General features: G+C 40.4%; 1 long non-coding RNA gene across 8 annotated transcripts in view; it reads right to left on the reverse strand.

The window, feature by feature from the left end:
• The window catches only part of LOC102152465, a 46,087-nt gene that overhangs the window by 18,610 nt on the left and 2,242 nt on the right, over window positions 1-25,235 (reverse strand). For 3 of the 8 annotated variants that reach the window (XR_005357900.1, XR_005357894.1, XR_005357893.1), the window contains 2 exons: window positions 24,788-25,158; window positions 20,973-21,406 (listed from right to left, as the gene is read on the reverse strand). This is a non-coding gene — a long non-coding RNA (uncharacterized LOC102152465). Of the gene's footprint in view, window positions 1-6,481; window positions 7,737-7,766; window positions 8,921-14,600; window positions 14,761-20,972; window positions 21,407-24,752; window positions 25,159-25,235 lie in introns of those variants that run through there. The other 5 variants (XR_005357897.1, XR_005357898.1, XR_005357896.1 and 2 more) reach the window with 5 other exon arrangements.

Here is a 25,235-nt window from a genome sequence, read left to right on the forward strand (position 1 = left end):
TTTGTTTGTTCTGTCCTGGAATTAGAAAATTGTCTCTCTTGATAGCAGTTGGGCTTTGCTCAGTGATGCAATGGGAAAATACTTTTCTTTAAATAGTATTAACCAGGACTTCCAATTCTATGTTAAATAGTAGTTGAGGAGATGTGCAGTTGGGAAAACTAAGACTCAGAGCAACGAATTATTTGCTCAAGGTCACACAGAGGAGCTAGCAGTGAAGCGCCAGCCTGGACCAAAGGTGAAAGTATAGCATTAGAACTACTGTGAATTCCAATTCTGTGCACCCAAGACACACACACACACACACACACACACACACACACACAATTCCAGTCTGCCTGACTACAAAGCTTACATGTTTGATCACCATGGATGCCTGTTCCTGTGAAAGCTTGCTAAGTAAGAGATTGACAGGGGTCTGCAGAGCCAAGCAAATACCCTCTTGCTTCGGGAACAAAGTAGAAGCCATCAGACATCAGGTGTTATTACTGGGCCCTCATCTTCCCAGCACTGAATCTATGAACCTCCCAGTGTCTGTGTTCATCCTTGTCTTGTTCTTTCCTGCTACAATAAGAAGGGTCAAGAGACCTCTTCTCCTCTACTAGACCCAGGGTGGCTAGATTTCAAACCCTCCATTCCCATGCATTATTCTCTTTCTCTTCTCTGTCTTCATCCTCTCCCTCACAACTGAACCATTCGCAGCAGCAAACATAGTCCAATAACTCCTATCTTTAAAAAAAAAAAAATTGTTCTTTGGGGGCCCTGGCTGGCTCAGTTAGTAGAGCATGGGACTTTGATCTTGAAGATGTGAGTTCAAGCCCCATTGTGAGTTCAAGCCCCATTTTGGGCATGGAGCCAAGGAAGGAAGGAAGGGAGGAAGGGAGGAAGGGAGGGAAGGGAAGGGAAGGGAAGGGAAGGGAAGGGAAGGGAAGGGAAGGGAAGGGAAGGGAAGGGAAGGGAAGGGAAGGGAAGGGAAGGGAAGGGAAGGGAAGGGAAGGGAAAAAAAGGAAAGGAAAAAATTTTGTTCTTTGACCCCCCTCCTACCATCATCCTATCTCCCCTGAGGTGTGTTCATACAGACCCCAGAGTATGGAAATCCTACAGTAACAGAGGTAAAGATCCTGCCAAAGGTGGCGCCCTTGTCACAGGCCTCAGCAGCTTCAGCTGTGGCTGAGCCTTGCTGGGCTGGTGTCGACTGTGTTGATAGTTGAAGCATTGTCAGGCTAGGGCAGGGTGCATCACAGCCTGGCTATCAGAAGTCGAGGTCAGCTGCTGTGATAGGGATCACGTGGCAGCACCCTTTTTTGATAACTATCTCGAAGGAAAAAGAAGAACAAGGAAAACCTTTTTTTAAAAAAAGTTTCTGATCATCACTTTTAAGCTAGAGAGACTCAAATCCAATCTCAGCAGCTGAACAGCTAACAGGCACTTGTCATCCTCTCTATCCATCCATTCATCCATCCATCCATCCATTCATCCTTTGAATGACATTCATTGAAGGAACTTTGTTCCTGACACTGTTCTAGGCACTGAAAATAAAACATTATATAAGACAGATAAGACTGATACTCTCACAGAGCTTACCTTTCAGAATGGGTATGCATAACAATCAAATCAACCAATTAATTAGCAAGAAACTATTAGCTAGTGATAATTGCTATGATGAAAATAAAACAAGGTAAGTAAAAGGAAGTGATTACTTTAGATTAACTCAACAGTTTTCAATCCTATCAAACCCAACATCCTCTCTCCATAACAAATATAATAGCATTTATGATTCTAAAATATAAACTCTTATATGATATAGTCTACTTCATACATAATTTGCATATACATATATAAATATATATGTCCAACTAATAATGAAGAGAAATAAAAGGACATAATTTTCTAAGAAAATATTCATTCCAATATGTAAATGATTGAACATGACTATACTTGAAAACATGATGAGGCAGTCAGATGTTTGCATTCATACATTGACTCACCATGAATGCAATAGCCACAAATGCCCAATGATTACAGGAGTGTTACCAGTGACTCTTATACCACTGGCATTGCCCTTAGTGACATGATTTACCTAAATAAGGAACAACTCTGGGTAATGCCTCAAACAAAATAATGCATTATCTTTCATCAATTCACATGGTAATTGCATCCCTAGAAATTTTAGTGGATGTTAAAACTAGGCAAAAAATATTTAGTCATTAGATATCTCTGGGTCTACAGAGAGGATTCTTGGTACATATAACTAGAAACAGGTTTTTTTCTCATACATGACAAGTAAGATATTCAAAGTCAGGCAGTATGTAGGCCAATGTTTCATTGGGACGACTCTACTATTTATTGCCAGACATCAGGCATCTCTAGCATCCCCTCCCACTCTGTCACTAAATGCCAGAAGTATCCCCAATTATTGTGAATAACAAAGATGTTCCGACACATTTTCTAAACACCTCATTGAGATTGGTGCCACCCTCATGGAGAACCACTAGAATAAGTGGTTAGGGAAGGGCTTGGTAAGAGCCTCTTTAATAGCCATTTGGGAAAAACATTCTGAGCAGAAGGAATGCTGGATCCACTTTCACTGCAGTGATGCAACAAGCCTGAAGGGCTCAAGGAGCAGAAAGACTATAGAGATGGCTTTGGAGAGGTGGACGAAAGTCAAACCACACAGGACCTTCAGCCCAAAGTAAAGACTTAGATGTTGTTATTAGTGTGACAGAGATTTATTAAGGTGGGTTGTTGAGCAAGGGAAGGCCATTATTGAACTTTGGTTAGCCACTATGGCTGTGGAGAATGGACTGTGAAAGGGAGAGACAAGGAGACCATTTGGGAGACTGTTTCAAGTGTACAGGAAGAGGATGATGGCAGGTTGGCCTAGGATGGTAGAGACGGAAATAGAAGTGGATGGCTCAAGGACAGGTTTGGGATAAAAGCCAACAGGATTCAGTAATGGATGAGAAGTAAGGGGAGAAGGAGAAGGAGTAATCAAGGATGATCACTGGTGGTTTTGACATGAATAACTGGGTGGCTTTGATGATATTTCCTGTGTTGGTAAATCTGAAAGAGGAATAGTTCTTGCTTATTAGTTTTTGTGTGTGTCAAGAGTTTTGTTTTGGACATGTTCCATTTGAGATGCCTGTTGGACACCCAGATTGTCAAATAGGCAAATAGGCCTTCGGAGTTCAGGGGATAGACAAGGGGCAGCACTGGGAGAAACTGTGCATGGAGCAGGCAGAAGTCCCATCTCAGAACCCTGGGGCACAATACCTCTTAGAAAATGAGTAGGGGAGATCCCTGGGTGGCTCAGCAGTTTGGTGCCTGCCTTTGGCCCAGGGCGCGATCCTGGAGGCCCCGGGATCGAGTCCTGAGTCGGGCTCCCTGCATGGAGCCTGCGTCTCCCTCCTCCTGTGTCTCTGCCTCTCTCTCTCTCTCTCTCTCTCTCTCTCTCATAAATAAATAAATAAATCTTTAAAAAAAAAAGAAAAGAAAAGAAAATGAGTAGGGGCAATAAAGGGGAGTTAGGAAGAAAACCAGGGCAGTAGCATCACGAAAACCAGAAGTATGGGAGCATATTTACATTTTATGGAGCCTGAGGATTTTAGCACTGGGGAGGAACCTCCTTTAAAGAAGCAAAATTACGAAAACAAAATTAGGTAGAGTGAATACTTATTTGGAATAAGCAAAAAAATAATCTTATAATAGTTTCTTATCCTACATATTTTGGCTTCATACTGATTATTCACATAACTATGGCTTTAGTGTATAATTATCTATGGTTTGAATAGAAAGAATTCAAACTTTCCTCTGGCATTGTAGATTGAATTTGTTTTATTATTATTAATTTTTAAAAGTTGCTTTCAACTGGGGCACCTGGGTGGCTCTTGGGTCGCCTGGGTGGCTCAGCGGTTGAGCTTCTGCCTTCAGCTCAGGGTGTGATCCCAGGATCTGGGATCCAGTCCGGCATCAGGGTCCTTATAGGGAGCCTGTTTCTCCCTCTGCCCACACGTCTCTCTCTCTGTCTCTCAAAAAATAAAATCTTTTTTAAAAAAGCACCCCACTCTTTATTTCAGCTCAGGTCATGATCTCAGGGTCCTGGGATTGAGCCCCACATTGGGCACCACGCTCAGCAGGGAGTCTGCTTCTCCCTCTGCCCCTCCCCCAGCTTGTACATGAGAGCTTGTGTGTGCTTGTTCTCTCTCTCATATAAATAAATTAAACCTTTTTTAAAAAAAGTTGCTTTGAACCTCATGGGTCATAGTTTGTAATGTCATGTATGTTTTTAAGACTAATGTCAAAATTAGGAAACCTCTATCAGGTTTGTTTCACAAGCTGTGGGATAGTAGGGCATTTCAGGTTTTCTTCCGTAGTTTTCCTTTACCAGTTGTCACCAATGTCCTGATGTCCTTGTAGTGTCATATTGAAGTTTTATGTTAGTTTCATCACTATTAGTTTTCCATGTAAATTAGCAAGGAATGTAAGTTTTTTTCTCAACATGTTTACATGACTTACTTCTCTTTATTAGCAGGATTTCCAAACAATTCACAAGTTTATTCATTCCTTCCATTCAAAATATATCTCTTCCTCTCAATGTGTTGCTGCTTTTATCTTAATCTGTTACAATTTGTTTCTCAATATCAGGATAATTAATCTATCAGTTTTTTTAAAAAAAGATTTATTTAAAAAAAAAGATTTATTTATTTGAAAGAGATGGGGAAAGGGGCCAAGAGAGAAGAAGAGAGAGAATTTCAAGCAAGCTCTTTGCTCAGACATGAGTCTTGATCTCAGGACCCTGAGATCATGACCTGAGCTGAAATCAAGAGTCAGACACTGACTGAGTCACCCAGTACCCCTAACATCACTTTTATTTCACATTCCATCCTCTTTTCTTTTGAATTCTGTTATTTTATATATCAATAAATTTAAAATGACATAAGAAATATCCTTTATATAAGTCCAAATCAGTCTGTAATTTCTTACTTGTTTTTGAAATACTCCAAAACATTTTTCCAAATTGCAATTAAAACAACATAGTCTAATTTAACCAATGCTTTGAATAAACTCATTGCATCTGGTTGTGTTAAGCTTTCTCTTCTGGGTCTTGGAAAAATATGTTTTAGAATCCTTGAAACATTGTTATATCCATATTGCAAGGCTTAAAACAGCTTTATAATGGGAAGATCATCTCATTACACTTAGATTTCTTCTTAAAAAAATCTGAGCTGCACCTGGGTGGCTCAATCGATTAAGCATCTGCCGTCTGCTCAGGTCATGACCTCAGGGGCCTGGGATCCAGGATTGTGATGGGCTCCTTGCTCAGTGAGAAGCCTACTTCTCCCTCTTCCTCTGCCACACTCCCCCACTTGTATGCTCTTTCTCTCTCTCAAATAAAATCTTAAAAAAAAACCTAAATTGGCATGTTTATTTAAAATGCTCTGTATGCTCTGTACATGCACCCCAATGTTTATAGCAGCATTATCTACAATAGCCAAATTAGGGAAAGAGCCCAAATTTCCATCAACTGATAAATGGACCAACAATATGTGGTACATATAAACAACAGAATATTACTCAGCCATCAAAAAGAATGAAATCCTACCATTTGCAATAACATGAATGGAGCTAGAGAATATTATGCTGAGCAAACTAAGTCAGTCAGAGAAAGACAACCATATGGTTTCACTACATGTGGAATCTAAGAAACAAAACATATGAACATATGGAAAGGAAAAAGGGAGAAGAAAGCAAACCATAAGAGACTCTTAACAATAGAGAACAAACTGAGGGTTGCTGGAGGGGAGGTGGGTGAGGGATGGGCTAAAGGGGTGATGGCCATTAAGGAGGGCACTTGTGATGAGCACTGAGTGTTGTATGTAAGTGATGAATCACTAAATTCTCCTGAAACCTAAATTATACTATATGTTAACTAACTAGAATTTAAATAAAATTTTGAAAAGAAAAAAAAATTTTAAGTGAAATAAAATATATGTGAGAGAAAATCAAAACAGTAAAATATAACTGTTGCAAAATACTGACATAGTGAATAACTTCAGATTACTACCAAGGCAGCTTCTTCTTTCCCTCAAATTAAGAAAATTCTGCATAATTACTGGGTTTTTAAAAAAAATTTATTTTCAAGTAATCTCTATGACCACCATGGGGCTCAAACTCACGACCCTGAGATTAGATCGCATGCTCCACCAACTAAGGCAGCCAGGCACTCCATAACTAGTGTTTTAAAAGAATGCTTGTAGCTCTCTGCTTTCGCCATCCCTAGCAGTTACATGATAGCACACCTGACCATGAATACTATTCAATAGAAGAGTGCAAGTGTTGAATAAAATCACAGATAGTTTTTAGTTAGTGATAAGTTAAAAATTGTTCATGGGTGTTTCTATTGTTAATGGAGAATACAACAATCGCCATCTGAAAATCTGGCACTGCCATGTATAGACTTTCACTAATAGAGTAGTATTGGATATCTGGTTTATGTATTTTATTTCACTAGTTAATTTGATACACCAGTTGTCCATAAGTTTTAGATGAGTCACGTTCATTCTTTTATTTTGACATTTTTTCCAAGTTTCTTATGCAAAAGCAAAATTCAACAATTAGTTCAGGGATTACCACGAAATTACCTACTTTCGTTTGAAGAACACAATGTTTTCACTAGGACCTCTGAAGCGATTTTTACTTAAAAATGTAATAGCTGCTGCTACTGTTTATGGCATTCTAAATAATTCAGAATGTTTTTCCTGTTTTTTTTCCTGTTGATTTTTCAAGAAGCTGGTTTAGTGCATTTTAATTAGACATATATATACAGTTGATCCTTGAACAATGTAGGGGTTGGGGGGGCAACAACCCCCTGAAGTAAAAAATTTGAGTATAACTTTTGACTCCCCAGAAACTTAACTACTGATAGCCTAATGTTGACCAGAAACCATAGTCAATTAACACATATTTTGTGTTATACATACGGTATATTGTATTCCCACAATAAGATAGAGAAAAGAAAATGTTATTAAGGAACTCATAAGGAAGAGAAAATACATTTAAAGTACTGTATTGAGGGGGGGAATAAAGTACTGCATTTATTTATTTTAAAAATCCATGAATAAGTGGACCCATGTAGTTCAGACCTGTGTTGTTAAAGAGTCAACTGTTATTTCAAGTAAACATTGCAAACCTAGCACTCTGTGGGATATACTTAACTTTTTAAACTTCTTAGCATATTTACCCAGTACTAAAACCCATCTGACATAATCTGTCTTGTTGAAAACAGTCTACAAACAAAAGAAAAAATGCAACTTTTAGTTTTAGAATAGGCCAGCCAGGTTCTCATAGCAGTTTGACCCAAATGTATCTGTTTGAGAAGTATATGCTTTCCTGTGATTTGTTCTGTTGAATTCTCTGTGAATATTATTAGACCAAAATTTGGAAAAAGTGAACTCCATTTGATGTTGAATAAAATTGTTGTTCTTCATAACAGACCACAATGAAAGATCATGGCAATTACCAAATCAATTAGCTCATCAAAGTGAAGCAGATTCTGATGTTTCTGTGTTCCTTTGAGGATACAAAGTTCATTTTTCTTCACTATTACTTTCATCTTCCTTCTTTTTTTTTTGTTTCCTGTTTCAAGCGTTTTCATTATCACAAGCATTTTTATCTCTTCTGTTGGCTATCATGAATCTTTCCCTAATCTTCATGATTTTGAATACCAGAGACTTTAGTTTCTGTTGAAATATAATAAAAAAAAATTGTGGGGGGGGGGCATTTTAAACCTTCCACCTGTTCTTTCTTATAGTTTATGTTTTGGCTTTCATGAAGATACTGCCTCTTCATCATAGTTGAATAGTGAAATAATCGCTAGCACCAAAAAACAAAGATCTAAAATGAACGTATACAGAAGAGCAATTCAGATACGTTTTAATTGCTGCTCTGTTGCATAGAGCAATGCAATTGTGAAACCAAATTTCTTTTATTCTATATACATTCACTTTCTGATGAAAATGTATAGGAATTCTTCATCTGAAACGCTAGTTTCTTTAGACCACTTCACTCTCTTGGTGCCAATTTTGGTGCCATTTCATCCAGAACCACCAGATTTTGAAGGGGCAAGTACATTAAAATGCAATCCAGTACATCAAGATGCATAAAACACTCAACTGTTTATATGTGTATACTCACTGCAGTACTGTGCATGTTCCTGCCCTATAGTTTCCTTCTGATAATTTCTGGTTTGCATGAGTCCCATTTTTAAAAAGCACAGCGCATTTTTAATGCGCGTGCTGCATGATTGAGCATATAAATACCTGATAGGAGAGGACTTTTAATTTGGTAAACTGTCAAAGAGAATCTAATTGCTTACAAATATATGTGTCTGAAGATTAGAAGACTTTTTCACGGATTAGCTTCCAGTTTAATCTGTGTCAAAACTTGTTTCCCCCACAACTTGTGCACCTACAGAGCAGGGTGCCATAGGACATGATGATGTCATGATATGACCCCAGGTCTGCATTTTCACGTCACAGCTCTGGGTGAGAGGTGGGGAAAGTGGGCCAAATGAGAATTCCTGGACCTCCTGCCGCACAGACCCCACTGCACTGGTGTGATAAATCCCACCTAAATGTGTTTGCAACTCAATTTCCCTGAGCTGAATGCAGGGACGCTAAATGCAGGGAGAAACGTGATGAAGTTGAGCTCAGAATGAAAAAAAGACAATGATCTTGACCGATTCCAGTGAAAGTACTTTACAAATTTTACAAAATTACATGATCTTGTGAACACATGGCTAGAACTCCTGTGGGTCCTTGGGAGGAGCAGGTGCTAGTGGTCCATGTTTCATTTACTTTGCAGCAAATTCTTCTCTGCAAGGCGATGAAGCACAAGAGGGAGAGAGTGCTTGCTGTGTCCGATGCTGCCAAGAAGTGAGATGAGGACTTGAAAGAGGACTTCAACTATCTCCATTTTGACCTCTGTCTGTATTTCCTAATTGAGAAAGTTCTTCTTTCCAGTTTATCTCTTGACTCAGGAGAAAGACCCTCCCGCACCCACCCCCACCATGGGAACCAATCTACTGTCTCAAGACTAGGGATTGCCCTGATCTGACAAGACCCTGCCCACCTGTGATTGACTCCAAGACAATGATTGACCTGACCTTCACTGCCTACCTAAAGCTACCCACTGACCTTTGTTCTGTGTTTTTCTTATACAAATCTCAGTGTTTTCAGCACCTCGGAGGCAGTCTTTGAGATGCTAGTCCTCTGTCCTAAGGGGGTTTGCTTCACTGAAATAAATCCCTTTCTTGTTTCACTGCCACCCATATCTCTGTTTTTTAATTTTATCAGCCACGAGTGGCCAAACCTGATCTGTGTGGGTCCCTGGCACCAGGTACTCTCTCTCGCACCTGTGCATCTTGGTGATAGACTGACATGCAACGTTTAGATTTAGCAAGTGGAAATTTCTAGTGCTTGGAAAATAGCCATTTCACTGGAAGGGACAGAAGCCACACTAGAATAAATTAAAGAGAGAATAGGAGGTTAGGAAAGTTAGACAAGAACCACCAGAAAAGTTTGGCTATGATCTTTCTGCTCTGATACAGAAAGACTGCCAGGATCTGTTGTCTAGTGAGAGGTAAAGAACAGTGTGTGCATTATAGTATTATTGCTGGATGCTTCCATATGTGTATCTCTCCAAGTACATACAAGATGCCTCTAGCAAGGAGAATTAGCCATTGGAGTTTTTGAAGTATGTGAATATATTATTTAAAACATTGTGTGTGTGTGTGTGTGTGTGTGTGTGTGTGTGTGTGTGTGTATGTTTAAAGACACATACCTGTGAGGGAAGCAATAAAGTGCTGGAAGTTGGGAGATACAAGTGTGAACAAATGGGGATTTAAGGATGGGTGGGTTTGTATGCTGACCCAGTAGAAAGAAAGAGAACAATAATGCAAAAAAGAAAGGCTAGCTGTAGAAGCCAAGTGCCCGAGGTGAGATGGCAGCCATTCAGCTCTCCCAAGGAAGAGCTGGCTATTGCTAAGGTAAGTGTTCTCACCAAGATAAGGGAAAGCACTACCTGCACAAGCTAAGTATCCCAGAGCAGGAAGGGCAAAATCAGAACATTTATGAAGTTCTGGAGTCTGGTTTAAGGGAGGTTGCTCCATATGGGCCACAGTGGAGGTTTGATTGGGATTAGATAAGAAACATGATCTGATAGTTAAGGATCTGTGGACACAGAGAAAGAAGCAAGAGAAGGTACAGCTGAAGACAAATTGGCAGATTTGGTTTAGGGTTTAAAGGAATCACTCCCAAATGACTAACTATTTTCTATTTTCTTTTATTTTCCTGGTAAAGTCTGAAGCCAGGTCATCAGTTAAGAGTTAGGGGGTACCAGGGGTGCAGGGAGTCTGAAGAGGAGAGTTACTTTGGAAAGTAATGAGAGAAGGTAGCACAGAAGGATAGTATTAATGTAGGTGGTTGACCCGGTGTGCTTGCCTCTCAGCTAAAAGGTAGTCCCCTTAAAGGTCACCAATCTCCCAGGTGCAATTCACTCTTCCCTACAAAAAAACATTTTAAAACCACTGTCACTCCCAAAGCAGCTGTCAGCGACAAGAAGTGGAGTTTGTCAAAATGTCTCTATGTCAGCAAAGGTTCTTCACTTTTCATTTTAGGACTAACAACCTATTGGAAGAATTGTTCCAATTCAGGAGGAAGATGGCCACAAAAGTGACTTCAGGTCTCTACAACTTCCAACATGGGGAATCACCCAAGAATTTGAAATTACAGTGTTTTCTGGTTTCCTGTCTTCTCAAGGCTTTGAAGATCTTTAAGACCAAGTTTTAATCACATGTCGGTGGGTGATGACTTCCCCTTCCCCTGAGTTTCTACAAAGGACAGGAGAATGTCTCCTGCCATTGCCCAGATTGTCCCTTTCCTTGTGAACACCTTGACACATAGTAGGCATTCAATAAATAATAGCTGCCACATAATCCATATCATCCTTTATGGGCTTTACAGTACCTGAGCCCTACAGTATCTGAGACACACGTGAGGCACTGGGGACTCCTAGAACTATTTGGAAAGAATTTGAGTTTCCTCAGAGATGGGGCTTAGAGAACCACTGCTTTGGAAATTTTTTTTTTTTAAATCCTACTTCTCACTCAAGGTGAAGCTGGTGAGAAATAGGGAACAGAGATGCCAGGTAAGTTTTACAAAGAGTGCTTCATTGGTTGTGTTCATTCAGTATTGAACAAAATGAGACAATCAGTAGTTCTGCAGGGCTCCCTGTGTATGAGAGAGAAAGGGCCAAGTCTCATTATGCTAAACGATGAAGACATGCCAAAAATTGGCTTAAAATTGGGACATAGTTTTTTTTTTTTTTTTCAATTTAAGTAATATCTATCTCCAATGTAGGGCTCAAACTCATGACCCCAAGATCAAGAGTTGCACACTCTTCTGACTGAGCTAGCCAGGCACCCCAATTAGGACACAATTTAAATAGTCACATCCAACAAACTGAATCATGTCATTCAAAAGATAATTGGGAGATTCATAAAACAAATGAATTCATAGTGCACTACAAGCATGGCATCCAGGAGGGAATACACGTTTCAAATTGTGTGATAAATGCCGTCTGTTCTCAGTCTTTTCTGTATCTCTGGGGGTGTAAGAGTAATTTCATTTGGAGACAAGTGTAAAAATCTATATTATGTTAAAAAAGAAGCAGCAGGCCCAAGATGGAGTCACTTGTGCTGAGCCTAGGTGTCAGCAAACCAAGACTTAATATCTAACCTAATTGAAGTTTCAGCCTCTCCCAAGAGTGGAATTTTCTATCAATCAGTCTGGAATTTCCCGGTCAACGCTCTTGAGGGAATCTGCATGGTATATCTCTACTTTTCTGCCAAGAAAAGCAACCTTGCCCAAAATAGTCATCTCTTTTGTTTCTGCAGTCCTTGTCCCTGTCCCAAAACCTCCCATTTTGTACAGTTTCTCAGAACTCCTTCTACTTGCTAGATGGAATGCAGCCAGCTTCATGAATCAATGAATAAAGCTAATTAGATCTTCGAATTTACTCAGTTAAGTTTTTTTTTTTTTTTTTTTTTTTAACAATTCCAAGCCCTGAATGGTCTGGCTCTGTAGCCCTGTTCTGGGGATGCTTTGGTTATTACTTATTGCAAAGGAGAAGTATCCTGTAACTACTATTAAATGGAAAATAATAAAATAACACACACACACACACACACACACACAAAATTACTCATTCTGCCCAAGTTACAAAACCAAATCCATTCAGTTTTTCTGAGTATTAGGAGAACATTTTGGAGTTTGCTAATAACTATTAACTTTATCATAGTTTGTATACAAGAGGTTGTGAGACAGGGACACTGAAGAGACCTCCATAAAAGACTTTTTTGCAGCTTTTATTCTTGCTAGTGATGTGGGAAATAGGTAAAAGAAAAAAAAGTTTCCTTACTACTTATTGTCCATTAACAAGTCCTTGAAACAGACTGTCCTCCAAGGACTCAGCTGCCTCAATGTTAACACTTTGCTAAGGGCAAAAGGCAATTTTAGCCTGACCCCCAGGATCCTGTGAGTCTACTTTAACATACTAAAATTCCTTTGGAAACTTCTTTTATCTCTACCCCCAAGGTATATATTGGTAATCATCCCCCAAGTATATGACCCACTAATACTCATCTGAAGGGGCTCATGACTAAGGTTTTATTAGACAGTAATAAATGACCTTTTCCTAACACTAGCTAGTCCCCTCAAGGTCCTGGAAACCTTGTTTTCAAAACACCTGGGAGTCTGTGCTATCCTTAACACCCTCCCACCTTGAAAGTACATAATTAGCCACTCCTCATGACCCCCGTGCAGCTCTTTCTGCCCAAAGGTCCTATACCCATGCTCTAATAAAACCACCTTTTTGCACTGAAGACATCTCAAGAATTCTTTCTTAGTCATCAGTTCCAAACCCCAATCAATTCCTACATCACTAGGACCTGCATCCCCACCTTACAGATGCCTTAATGTATGTCCTCCTTGTAATGGTCAAGGAGTTAACGATTTCTTTGGAGTTTTCTAGCACAATAGATTACATCTAAGGAGTGACAGGGCAAGGTCATAATGAACAATTTTCAAGACCACCAACCCCATACACTTTGACACCAAGAACTCTGGCTCCAGGGCAGAAGTGACTTATGGAGGGCACCTGAGCACTCATCTTTGATCAGTTCCTGGTCTTTTAGCCAGTTCCTGAATCAGTTTTTTAAAGTCTGAGGTACAAATAAAATAATGTTTTCAGGGATCCCTGGGTGGCGCAGCGGTTTAGCGCCTGCCTTTGGCCCAGGGCGCGATCCTGGAGACCCGGGATCGAATCCCACATCAGGCTCCCGGTGCGTGGAGCCTGCTTCTGCCTCTGCCTGTGTCTCTGCCTCTCTCTCTCTCTCTGTGTGACTATCATAAATAAATAAAAATTAAAAAAAAAATTAAAAAAAAAAAAAGAAAAAAAAATAATGTTTTCAATCATTTATTCACAAGTAATATCGACAATGCAAGATGATGAATGAAGTGTTACTTTATTCTGGGGATCTTTGGCACATACCATAAGTCACCTCTGGGAGTGGATCTATTCTGGGTTGAGATGTCTTAACATGAAACTGTTGAAGGATAGTTGGAAGAAAGGCAGGTAGGGACAGGCTCCACTCCAACTCTAAGAGGAAACCACCCTTAAAAGGATTTTATACCCACCCGGGAAAAAGCCCTCCACCCTTTTCCACGTGATAGACAAAAGATAAAAACCTGATTGGAGGGATCCCCAGGTGGCTCAGCAGTTTGGCGCCTGCTTTTGGTCCAGGGCATGATCCTGGAGACCTGGGATCGAGTCCCGCATTGGGCTCCCTGCATGGAGCCTGCTTCTCCCCCTGCCTGTGTCTCTGCCTCTCTCTCTCTCTCTCTGTGTGTGTGTGTGTGTCCCGTGAATAAATAAATAAAATAAAATAAAATAAAATAAAATAAAATAAAATAAAATAAAATAAACCTGATTGGATGACAGGCGCATGGAGGGTTAATCAGATGAAAATAGTGTGCTATTAAGCTCATAAAAAACCCTAGACATAGAAATTCCAGTGGTAACCCTCTTGGGTCCCCTCCCTCTTCAGGAGCTCTGTACCATTACTTTACTATTGGTCAATAACTTTGCTGCCTGCCATTCTTTGTCTGGTCTATCTCTTCATTCTTCAAAGTGGTGTGACCAAGAACCATGGGTACCGAAAGAGGAAATCCTCAACAAAACTATAGGTATAGACCACTAAATGCACATTTTAGCTTTTATTTAATTTTCAGCATTCTCCAGTTATATTGGAATTTATCCATTTGTTTAAGAATTTCACCTAAAAAAAAGAATTTCACCTATTCTACTTCACACAAAATATTAAGTGAACCACTGTAGTAGGGGGGCAGGTAATGGAGGTTAAAATTGCCTCTAGGGTCAAAGATTTACACTTGAATCAAGATGATGCTTACCATCCACACAATACTATGTTCAGTCTTAAACAAAATCTATAGTTAATTTCTGTTTAAAGTTAAAGTTAGTCTTACCTTTCATTCTATGAAGTTGAAAATGGGAAAAGATTTGAACTCCCCTTCAGGACAAGGAATGGCACAGCAGGAAGATGAGTCCTCATACCTATTAAAGTCTCTCTATAGCAATACAACTTTATCAGAACTGCCTCCTAGTTGACAGTGATTGTATGGTCACCTAATTTTAGAGATGGGAAAAAGGGAAAATACAACAGTATCACTCTGGCTTAGATACAGATCAGTTCCCCATACTGTTGTGACTCCACATACATATCTCCCCATCATGTCCCTCCTCCCACCTTAGAGACAGCCACTGTCTTAAACTTTTGAGTTTAACATCTTCCTCTCCAGTTTTACCAAATATGTACCCTAAAGTGACATTGTTTGTTGTTTATGGCTTGATAAATAAATGAAACTATATCACCCATGTTCTTTTCTGACTTGTTTTTTTTTTTAATTTTTTTTTTAATTTTTATTTATTTATGATAGTCACACAGAGAGAGAGAGAGAGAGGCAGAGACACAGGCAGAGGGAGAAGCAGGCTCCATGCACCGGGAGCCTGATGTGGGATTCGATCCCGGGTCTCCAGGATCGTGCCCTGGGCCAAAGGCAGGCGCCAAACCGCTGCGCCACCCAGGGATCCCTTTTCTGACTTGTTTTACTCAACCTTACATGAAATTCATCCATATAGCTGCTAATCATTTTCGTTTGTATATAGGAATCTCATTTCCTGCCCATTCCAATACTTACAAATTTTTCTCAGGTCCTGCTGTAAGTCCAGCTAATGAAAGCTATATTTCATTAAAGCTGAGAGGGATGGGGCTAATTGTGGCCAAAGCCAAATCATCATCATCATTTATAAATATATGAGGAATTAGTTGGAATGTGAAGAAAACTTTAGAAGCTTTTTCATAGGACCAGTAAGGAATTCATGAACAAAAGAAAGCACCCTTCAGAAAAATTATAGAGGTAGAATCTTTATGATTGGATTTTGGAAGTGAGAAAAAGAAAAGGTCAAAGATGAAAGGATGTTGGAGTTATGAACTAACACAGGAAAGCTAGAAGCTGGAAATGAAGTACAAGTGGCATATTCAGGCTCGGGAAATAGGTTGAGGATAAAGGAGTAATTTTCATTAGAACCTTTTAAGAGGTAATCATTAAAGTTTGAAATTGTGCATTGTCTAAAGGGGGTTTAGTTTAGTTTTAGTAGAGGGCTCACAGTCTTGGAAAATACCAAAGTAATACCTCATTTCTTTCTTGTTCAAATAGGACCCAGGACTCTCTTCAAAGTTTCCTTCAAATATTTCTGGAAGTTATTGAGAACTTCCATTTCCCCCTTTCTGTCTAGTCCCTCTTTTTTTGTTTTTTAATTTTTATTTATGATAGGCACACAGTGAGAGAGAGAGAGGCAGAGACACAGGCAGAGGCAGAAGCAGGTTCCATGCACCGGGAGCCCGACGTGGGATTCGAGCCCGGGTCTCCAGGATCGCGCCCTGGGCCAAAGGCAGGCGCTAAACTGCTGCGCCACCCAGGGATCCCTGTCTAGTCCCTCTTTGCTGGGCACCACTGCCACTTCCTTCTCACTCAGGTGGTCCTGCCACCTCTGCTGGGCAATATGCTATTTCTCTGGCTCCTGTCCCTGGTGTGATATCCACATTTGATGGCAATGTGGAAATGAACACCTAGTTCCTTATTATGGAGTGAATTGTGTGTGCCTAAAAGTCTTATATTGAAATCCTGACCCTTAGTACTTCAGAAGGTGACTATATTTGGACTTAGGGCCTTTAAAGAAATAATTAAGGTAAAATGAAGTCATATGACTGGACCCTAATCCAACATGACTGGTGTCCTTCCAAGAAGAGGAAATTTGGGCAGAGATATGCACAGAAGAAAGACCATGTGAAGACACAGGGGGAAGCCAGTCATTTATAAGCCAAGGAGAGAGGCCTCAGAAGAAACCAACCCTGCCATTACCTTGATCTTGGACTTCTAGCCTCCAGAATCAATTTCTGTTGTTTAAATCTCTTGGTCTATAGTACATTGTTAGGATAGCCCTAGCAAACTAGTACACTCCCTTTTGGAGCTGGCCTATATTTGAAAGGAATCAACCAAGTTGGTTGGCTCTCCTAGTAATAAATATCATACTACACTTTGGGTCACTTCTCCCCACAGCCCACCAAGGCTTGTTACTCCTAAGTTAAAAGTGTAATGCTAGATTCTCAGGAGATGATACAACTTATATACACAGTCATGGCTGGTGGGTCTGTCCTACAAGATCTTCAGACGTGCTTGGGCATGTCTAAATTTAAATAGCAGACTCAAGCTGCAATTACATTTACTGGATGGGAAAAGGAGCTTATGCTAGGAAGAAGCAATTGGAAACAGGAGAAATGAGAAGATATAATAAACACTTACTGAGTGTTAATATCTATTGTTAATCAGACAAGAATATTCACATATGTTATTCTACTTATTAATTCATTCAAAAATATTTGAGTGTCTATGATACGCAAACTATTCTGTGAGGAGCTCAGGCTGCAATGGTGAACAAAAAAGACAAATCCCCGCCTTGGGAGTAGCTTCCAGTCTAAAAGGAGACATGGAGATGTGGAAAACAGATGATTACAATATCACATGATGAAAATTCTAATGAAGAATCCTAGCATGCCATGAGGAAATAGAGGAAGGATTATGTATTAGTTTGCTAGGGCTGTCATAGCAAAACACCACACACCAAGCGACGTATACAACAGAAATTTATTTTCTTTTTTCTTTTTTTTTTTTAAGATTTTATTTATTTATTCATGAGAGACACAGGGAGGGAGGGAGACAGAGAGGCAGAGACACAGGCAGAGGGAGAATCAGGCTCCATGTAGGGAGCCCGACGTGGGACTCCATCCTGGGTCTCCAGGATCAGGCCCTGGGCTGAAGGTGGCGCTAAACCACTGAGCCACCCGGGCTGCCCAGAAATTTTTTTTCTTCGTTCTAGAGGCTAAAAGATCAAGATCAAGATTGGCAGAACTGGTTTCTCTTAAGGCCTCTCTCTCCTTGGCTACCTTCTCCCTGTGACCTCACATGGGCTTTTCCTTGGTGTGTTTTCTTCTTCTTTTTTTTTTTAAGAGTTTATTTATTTATTCATGAAAAACACACGGAGAGAGAGGCAGAGACACAGGCAGAGGGAGAAGTAGTCTCCCTGCAAGGAGCCTGATGTGGGACTTGATCCTGGATCCTGGGATCATGCTCTGAGCCGAAGGCAGACGCTCAACCACTGAGCCACTCAGGCGCCTGGTGTGTTTTCTTCTTATGAGGACCTTGTCTTACTGAGTTAGGACCCCACTTTTATGACCTCATTTAACCTTCATAACCTCTCTGAAGACCCCATCTCCAAATAGAGTCACATTGAGGATTGGGGCTCCAACATATGAATTTTGGAAAAACACAATTCAGCCCAAACAGATTAGCTTTTCAGAAAGAAGTCTCATTCAGGGATCCCTGGGTGGCGCAGCGGTTTAGCGTCTGCCTTTGGCCCAGGGCGTGATCCTGGATCCAGGATTCCCAGGATCGAATCCCAGGCTCCCGGTGCATGGAGCCTGCTTCTCCCTCTGCCTGTGTCTCTGCCTCTCTCTCTCTCTCTCTCTATGTGTGACTATCATAAATTAAAAAAAAAAAAAAAAAAAAGTCTCATTCAAAGTAAGATCTTAAGTTTTCATGAAAATAGCCAGGTACAGGGTGTGGGGAAAGTGTGCTTCAAACACCAGATAAAGCATAGTCAAAGACCAGGGCACAAGAGAAAAATATGGCAAGTTAAGGAATGAAAGGTAATTTGCCCATGAATCTAGAGAAGTAAGCAGACCATATGAGAAGACCTGGGAAATCATGATAGAACTTTATCTTAGAGCAATAGGAAATGATACCTATAGGGATCCCTGGGTGGCGCAGCGGTTTGGCGCCTGCCTTTGGCCCAGGGCGCGATCCTGGAGACCCCAGATCGAATCCCACGTCAGGCTCCCGGTGCATGGAGCCTGCTTCTCCCTCTGCCTGTGTCTCTGCCTCTCTCTCTCTCTCTCTGTGTGACTATCATAAATAAATAAAATTAAAAAAAAAAAAGGAAATGATACCTATAAGCAGGAGAGTAGCATAATCAAATCTGCATTGATCAAGCAGCCCTGGTGGCGCAGCGGTTTAGCGCCGCCTGCAGCCCTGGTGTGATCCTGGGGACCCGGGATCGAGTTCCACGTCGGGCTCCCTGCATGGAGCCTGCTTCTCCCTCTCCCTGTGTCTCTGCCTCTCTCTGTCTCTATGAATGGATAAATAAAATCTTAAAAAAAAAAAAAAAAAAAAACTTAAAAAAATCTGCATTGATCACTTTGGCTCTAGTGTGGAGAGTGAACTGAAAAGTGGCAACACTGGAGAAAGGAAGACAACTTAGGAGTCTGTCTGAAATAGGCAAGATGGCAGTGGAAATGGAGAAAAATATGCAGAACTGAGAAACCCTCAGGATGTAGACTTGACGGGACTTGCTAATGGACTGGGAAAGGAGGAATAAACTGAGGTGCTTAGGTTTCTGAGTTGGGCAAATGGGTGGGAAGCTGGTGCCATGCCCTAAGACAGGGAACAAAGCAGCAGATGGTCGGGGGCGGGGAGGATGGTGAGCTCAGTTTTCAATATATTGAGTTTTAGTTGTGTGAGTCATACAAGTAAGGATGTTCACAGCCTTATCAGCTAGTTATTTCAATCCCTGCTTTAGAGATGAGATTAAAAACAAAACAAAACTGAAGTTTCAAGAGGTTGAGTGAAGTGGGAACAACACCCAGGTTTTTCTGACTCCAGCGTTAATGCTTTTTCTATGATAGCCTGCAAAATTTTACCCCAAACTCTGAGAGTCAAGTCTATTTAGGAATTCAGAATTTTCTGAATTTTCAAAAGCTAATATGGTGCTTATACTCCATAATATAGAACAGATTGGCACAGTGTCTCATAATAACTGTACACATTGACAAATCGTCAATGAATCAGGTAAACATAACACCAAGTGGGATAAAGAAGGACTAAATAGTCTGATGATAGCTCAGGATAGGTTTTTGCCACCAAATGAGTAGTATAAAAACTTTTTGTTTTCAGGTTGTACTGGATATTGGAATTTATCCACAATTCCAAAATTGTGGATAAAGGTGCACTTTCCAGGGTAATGCAGTCATAGAAGTCAATGAAATAGAGTTTCCAGAAGAAAGTGATGGTTAGTGATGTCAAATGTTATTGAGAGGTGAAGGGCATAAATTGAAGAAAGATGGGACACCTGGGTGGCTCAACAGTTAGGGATCTTCCTTTGGCTCAGGGAGTGATCCTGGGATCCAAGATGGAGCGAGTCCCACACTGGGCTCCCTATGGGGAGCCTGCTTCTCCCTCTGCCTATGTCTCTGCCTCTCTCTCTCTCTGTGTCTCTCATGAATAAATGAATAAATCTTTTTAAAAAATTGAATAAAGGTCATTAGGCATTTTTTATTAATCAAAAAATTAATAGAGGTATCTTCAGGAGCATATCCTTTACTAGGATAAAGTATTAGGAGCACAAGTCAACTTTTAAAGAGCTAAACGGTAAGATAAACTGCCTATCAACAAAATGGCTAAAATGATAAAGACAAAAAATGCTAAGTATTGACAGCAATTTAAAGCAAATGTCATTTTCATTCACTGCCAGTGTTAGTGTAAATTGGCATAAGCATTTTGGAAAAGTGGCAATATCAACTAAAACTGAAGATGCACATCACACATGACCCAGCCATTCTAGTCCTGGATATATGCTCAGCCGCAATGCATGTATATGTGCTCCAAAATACATAGACAAGAATGTTCATATCTGTTCTGTTTTATAGTAGTGATGGGTGCATGGGTGTGTACTATATTCTAAATACATCAGTTACAAATAAATGAAAAGTGCAACTGATGTTACTTTCATTATATTAAATTATAGTAAACTAGGGAAAATGCTCTCATTTTTTAGAGATGAATACTAAGTAATTAGAAGGAAGTAATATATTATTTAGAATTTCCTTAAAAAATTTTAGTAAACAGGGCAGCCCTGGTGGCTCAGCGGTTTAGCGTCGCCTTCAGCGAGAGTGTAATTCTGGAGTCCCGGGATCGAGTCCCACATCAGGCTCCCTGCATGGAGCCTGTTTCTACCTCTGCCTGTGTCTCTGCCTCTCTCTCTGTATCTCTCATGAATAAATAAATAAAATCTTAAAAAAAAAAAAATTTTAGTAAACAAATAGGTGGTGAAGAAATGGTAAAATGTTAACTACTAAATACAAGGTTTTGGGTATATGGGTGTTCATTATACTATTATACTTTTTGATATATTTGAAAATTTTCATATGAGGTATACAAAGTGCATTTACGCAAAAGAAAAAGGCTTTAATGGCTTATACAATTACAAAATATACTTCTTCTAAAACACGGCCAATCGTTACAATTTAATCAAGTAGGATATTTTCTCTGTGATAACTGAAGAATCCAAGAGAGTTCTGTAAATTATTTCAACATCATGAGCCAAAAGTCTCCAATTGGTTTATTTCCCCAGTTACTTTTCTCCTTTCCCCCCAAATCTGAAAAAGAAAAGTGTGATGAACATGGCAGTCAAGCCATGTAGGAGTCAAATCAGAGTTGTGCAGGTTTTAGAACTGGTGAGAGAGAATTCAGCACAGAATAAGCTGTCTGGCCAAGGCTGAGTCTGGCCAGCTTCCATGTATGCTGTGAAAAGTCTCTGGCCACAGTCCCGAGGTCCTCACATCTGAGGTTGCATCATTCTTCCCACAGTTGTTTCTGGACTGAATGTCAACAGCATATGATATAAACAAGTCAGGATAGAAAGTATTATGTATTTGTCATATTTTCTCTTTCTTTCTTTTCTTTTTTTCTTTTCTTTCTCTTTCTCCCATCCTTCTCTTCTTCCTCCTCCTCCTCCTCTCTCTTTCTCTCCCCCCTCCTCTTCATCTCTCCTTCCCCATCTCCTTGGCCTTCTTACTTTTTGTTTTGGAACCTTTTGCCTACAAGGTTCTAAGAGAGACACTCCCAGAGGGTTTTCCAGTTCCCTGAAGGGTGGGGAAAATATAAAGACTGGTGAAAGAGATCATTTCAGAAGTAAAGAGTACAGTGAAAGTGAAAGTGAGAGGTAAAATATTAAATTAATGGTAAAATCCTTATTTTGTATGTGCTACTTTGCTATGACCCTTCCCTTCCCTGAAGCCCTCACGTGACTTCCCTGGACCATCACTCAGAGGTCTCCTATACTAGTGTTGCTTAGGTGGAATGGCACCAGGAAGCATGGACACAGGACTAAATAACAATGGACTTGAGAATTTTGATAACTTTGGAAAATATTTTTTTAAAGGAAGCTGCAGGGGAATCTCTCCTAGAAACATAAGAACAATCTCTAAACTACTGCCTTGGGACACCCGGGTGGCTCAGCTAAGTGTCTGCCTTAGGCTCAGGGTGTGATCCTGGAGTCCCAGGATGAAGTCCCACATCCGGCTCCCTGCATGGAGCCTGCTTCTCCCTCTGCCTATGTCTCTGCCTCTTTCTCTGTGTGTGTCTCTCATGAACGAATAAATAAAATCTTTCAAAAATAAATAAAAACAAACTTCTGCCTTATGACTTCAATCATTTCTTCTCTACCATTCAGTTTCTAAGTCTCCTTTCATCTATATTTATTTAAGAGTAACCAAACCCTATCATCTTCCAATATTTCATGATTCCCTTGATCCCTTCCCAATATGTGACCCTTCTCTTTGAAACAAAGTCCAGATGGGTCAGCATTTTGCAGCAAAGTGTCAGAGCAAGAGGTAGAACTGGAAGTTTGAGGTCTGTGTAATTGTGGTAGTGACTATAATGGTTGAAGAGGATTTGATTAGAGATGCCTCAGTATTCTGACGTGCTTGTAAAAAAATATATATATAGGTAGGAGCACCTGGCTGGCTCAGCCAGTAGAGCATGTGACTCTAGATCTTGGGGTGGAAAGTTCAAGCTTCACATTGGGTGTAGATGTTACTCTAAAAAGAAAAATCTTAAAATATATATATATAGGGCAGCCCTGGTGGCCCAAGGGTTTAGCGCTGCCTTCAGCCCAGGGTGTGATCCTGGAGTCCCAGGATTGAGTCCCACGTCAGGCTTCTTGCATGGAGCCTGCTTCTCCCTCTGCCTGTGTCTCTGCCTCTCTCTTCCTCTGTGTCTCTCACGAATAAATAAATAAAATTAAAAAAAATATATAAGACATATATATAAATAAATGTATATATAAATAAATATATATATATATACAAATTATATGAAAAGAGTTTCTCTCATGCCAGATCCACCACAAATAAACAGGGAAGTTATTTTTTTCTAGATGGAAATGAAGCAGCCCTGCTGATGCAACAACAGATAAATGGTCCAAGAACATTTTGGGATTTTGGAGAGTTCTCTTCTGCTCCCTTGTTTGACAAACACTAACCTAATACAAAGTTGGTTGAATCATTGCCTTTCTGCCTTTATTTGCCTGACTTTTCCCAGGTGTCAGCTTACTGGATAAGAAACCTGCCCTGAAATTCTACTTTCCTTGGCCTCCCCTCTGTTGAACTTTGTTGAATAGAATGCCTGACTCCTGCTAACTTGGCTCTCTTCATCCTGGCTCATGCTGAAGCAACTGGACAGCTTGGCTCAGAGTCCAAGGAGTTAGAGCCTGTGACCTCACGGCTACCTCCCCCCTCCCTCACAAGGCCTGTTCCTGCCCAGTCTGGTTTGTGAATAGTTCTTGGCAAATACCCCAGAGGAGAATAGAGCCACTAACAATAGTAACTCCAGTTTTAGCTTGAATCTCTTGGTACTCAGGACTGTGAATTTAGGAAAACCCAAAATAACCTATGTAATTACAGTGGGTTACCCTAACAGTCTATTTCTGCTATTACCAACATTCGATGTCACTCCAGTAGATATTTAGCTGCGTGTAGTGGAAAGAGTACTGGGCTTACAGCCAGACAGACCTAGATTTCAGGCCTAGTCAGCTATTTACCAATTTTATGACATTGGGCAAGTCACTAATTTGAGAATTAAATGAGCAAGCATATATGTAAGTGCTGGAACCTAGTCTTACACAAAGTTAAACCACTGCTATTGAGAAATGGGGATAAAAAGTTTTAGGAAAAAGAGGAAATTTAAATCTTCAAGAAACACTGGAATCAACTTGAAGCAAGATAACGTTTATCCTCTGTTCAACATCACATTCAGTGTTAAAAACAAACAACCGAAACCACAGTCTTATCTAAAGTTAAAGGCAGTCTTTTCTTTATTTTTTTAAAAGATTTTATTTATTTATTTGAGAGGGAGAGTGAGAAAGAGAGGGAGGGAGGGAGGGAGGGAGAGAAAGAGCATGAATAGGGGGAGAGGGAGAAGGAGAAGGAGACTCCCCTGTTAAGCAGGGAGACTGATGCAGTACTGGATCCCAGGACCCTGAGATCATGACCTGAGCTGAAGGCAGACCCTTAACTGATTGAGCCACCCAGGCACCCCCATGGCAGTCTTTTTCTTTTTTTTAGGATTTATTTATTGGGAGGAGGGCAATCCCTCCCAATAAATAAGGGAGAATCCTGGAGCAGACTCCCTGTAAACTCAATTCCAAGACCCCAAAACCATGACTTGAACCAAAACCTCGAGTTGGCCACTTAACCAACTGAGCCACTGAGGTGCCCCTAAAGCTAAAGACAGTCTTACTTTTTGTTCATGATGAATTTGGAAAAGGGAAGGATTTGGTGGTTCCTTTTAAATCAAGGAATGATGAAGCAGTAAGAGGAGTCTTCATACCAAATCAGTACAGGAAAGAGGAGTATTATCCACTTATGTGCCAACTCTTCCAGGAAACTGGTTTTCACTGAAATGTAGCCATTGTTTTCATCACTCGAGTTTTTATTTTATATATAGTGAAAGAGGTTGGTCCTTCAGACTTAGATGTATTTTTGCCCTATATCACTCTTGTGCATACATAAAAAGGTAAACATAAATGAAAGAAACTTGGTTAAATTTTTTTTCTAAGGCAATGCAACTTCATCACAACTGTCACCTGGCTGTCAAAGACTGTAAGGTCACCTGATCTCAGACACAGTTAAATAGGGGAAATTCCAACAGTAAGCAACCACATACCTGCCACCTTGCTTGGATACAGAACAATTCCTCACCTGGTCGTACTTCTTTGTGCATACCCTGCCATCAGGTCTGGATGTACCTTTTAAGGACCACTGGACCCTTGCTGGCTGTTCCTGACATTGCTGTGTTGATCAGACTTGGTTGCTACTGCACCCAGCACTGTTGTTGTTACCTCTGTTATTGACCCTTTGGCAGGGCTTGTAGGTTTCGGGACCACAGAAGAGGCTGTGCTTTGGGTGGATTCACTTGGCAGTTGATAAGCACAGCAGGTGTGGGCGGCATTTTGGAGTTCCCTTTCCACAGCATAATCAGCATAATCCACAGCCCCCAGACAAGACACCTCAAGGACCATGTGAAGCGTCCTGACACTGGCTTTATCCTGATCTCCTTCTCTATGGAACTCCTGTAGAGTGGAAAGAAACAACAAAGGTAGAGAAGATGGAGCAGGAGACCAGAAGGGCCTGCTCTCTTCTCTTCCTG

The sequence above is a fragment of the Canis lupus genome, chromosome 4 (assembly GCF_011100685.1).
Source record: "Canis lupus familiaris isolate Mischka breed German Shepherd chromosome 4, alternate assembly UU_Cfam_GSD_1.0, whole genome shotgun sequence".
Taxonomy (NCBI): Eukaryota; Metazoa; Chordata; class Mammalia; order Carnivora; family Canidae; genus Canis; species Canis lupus.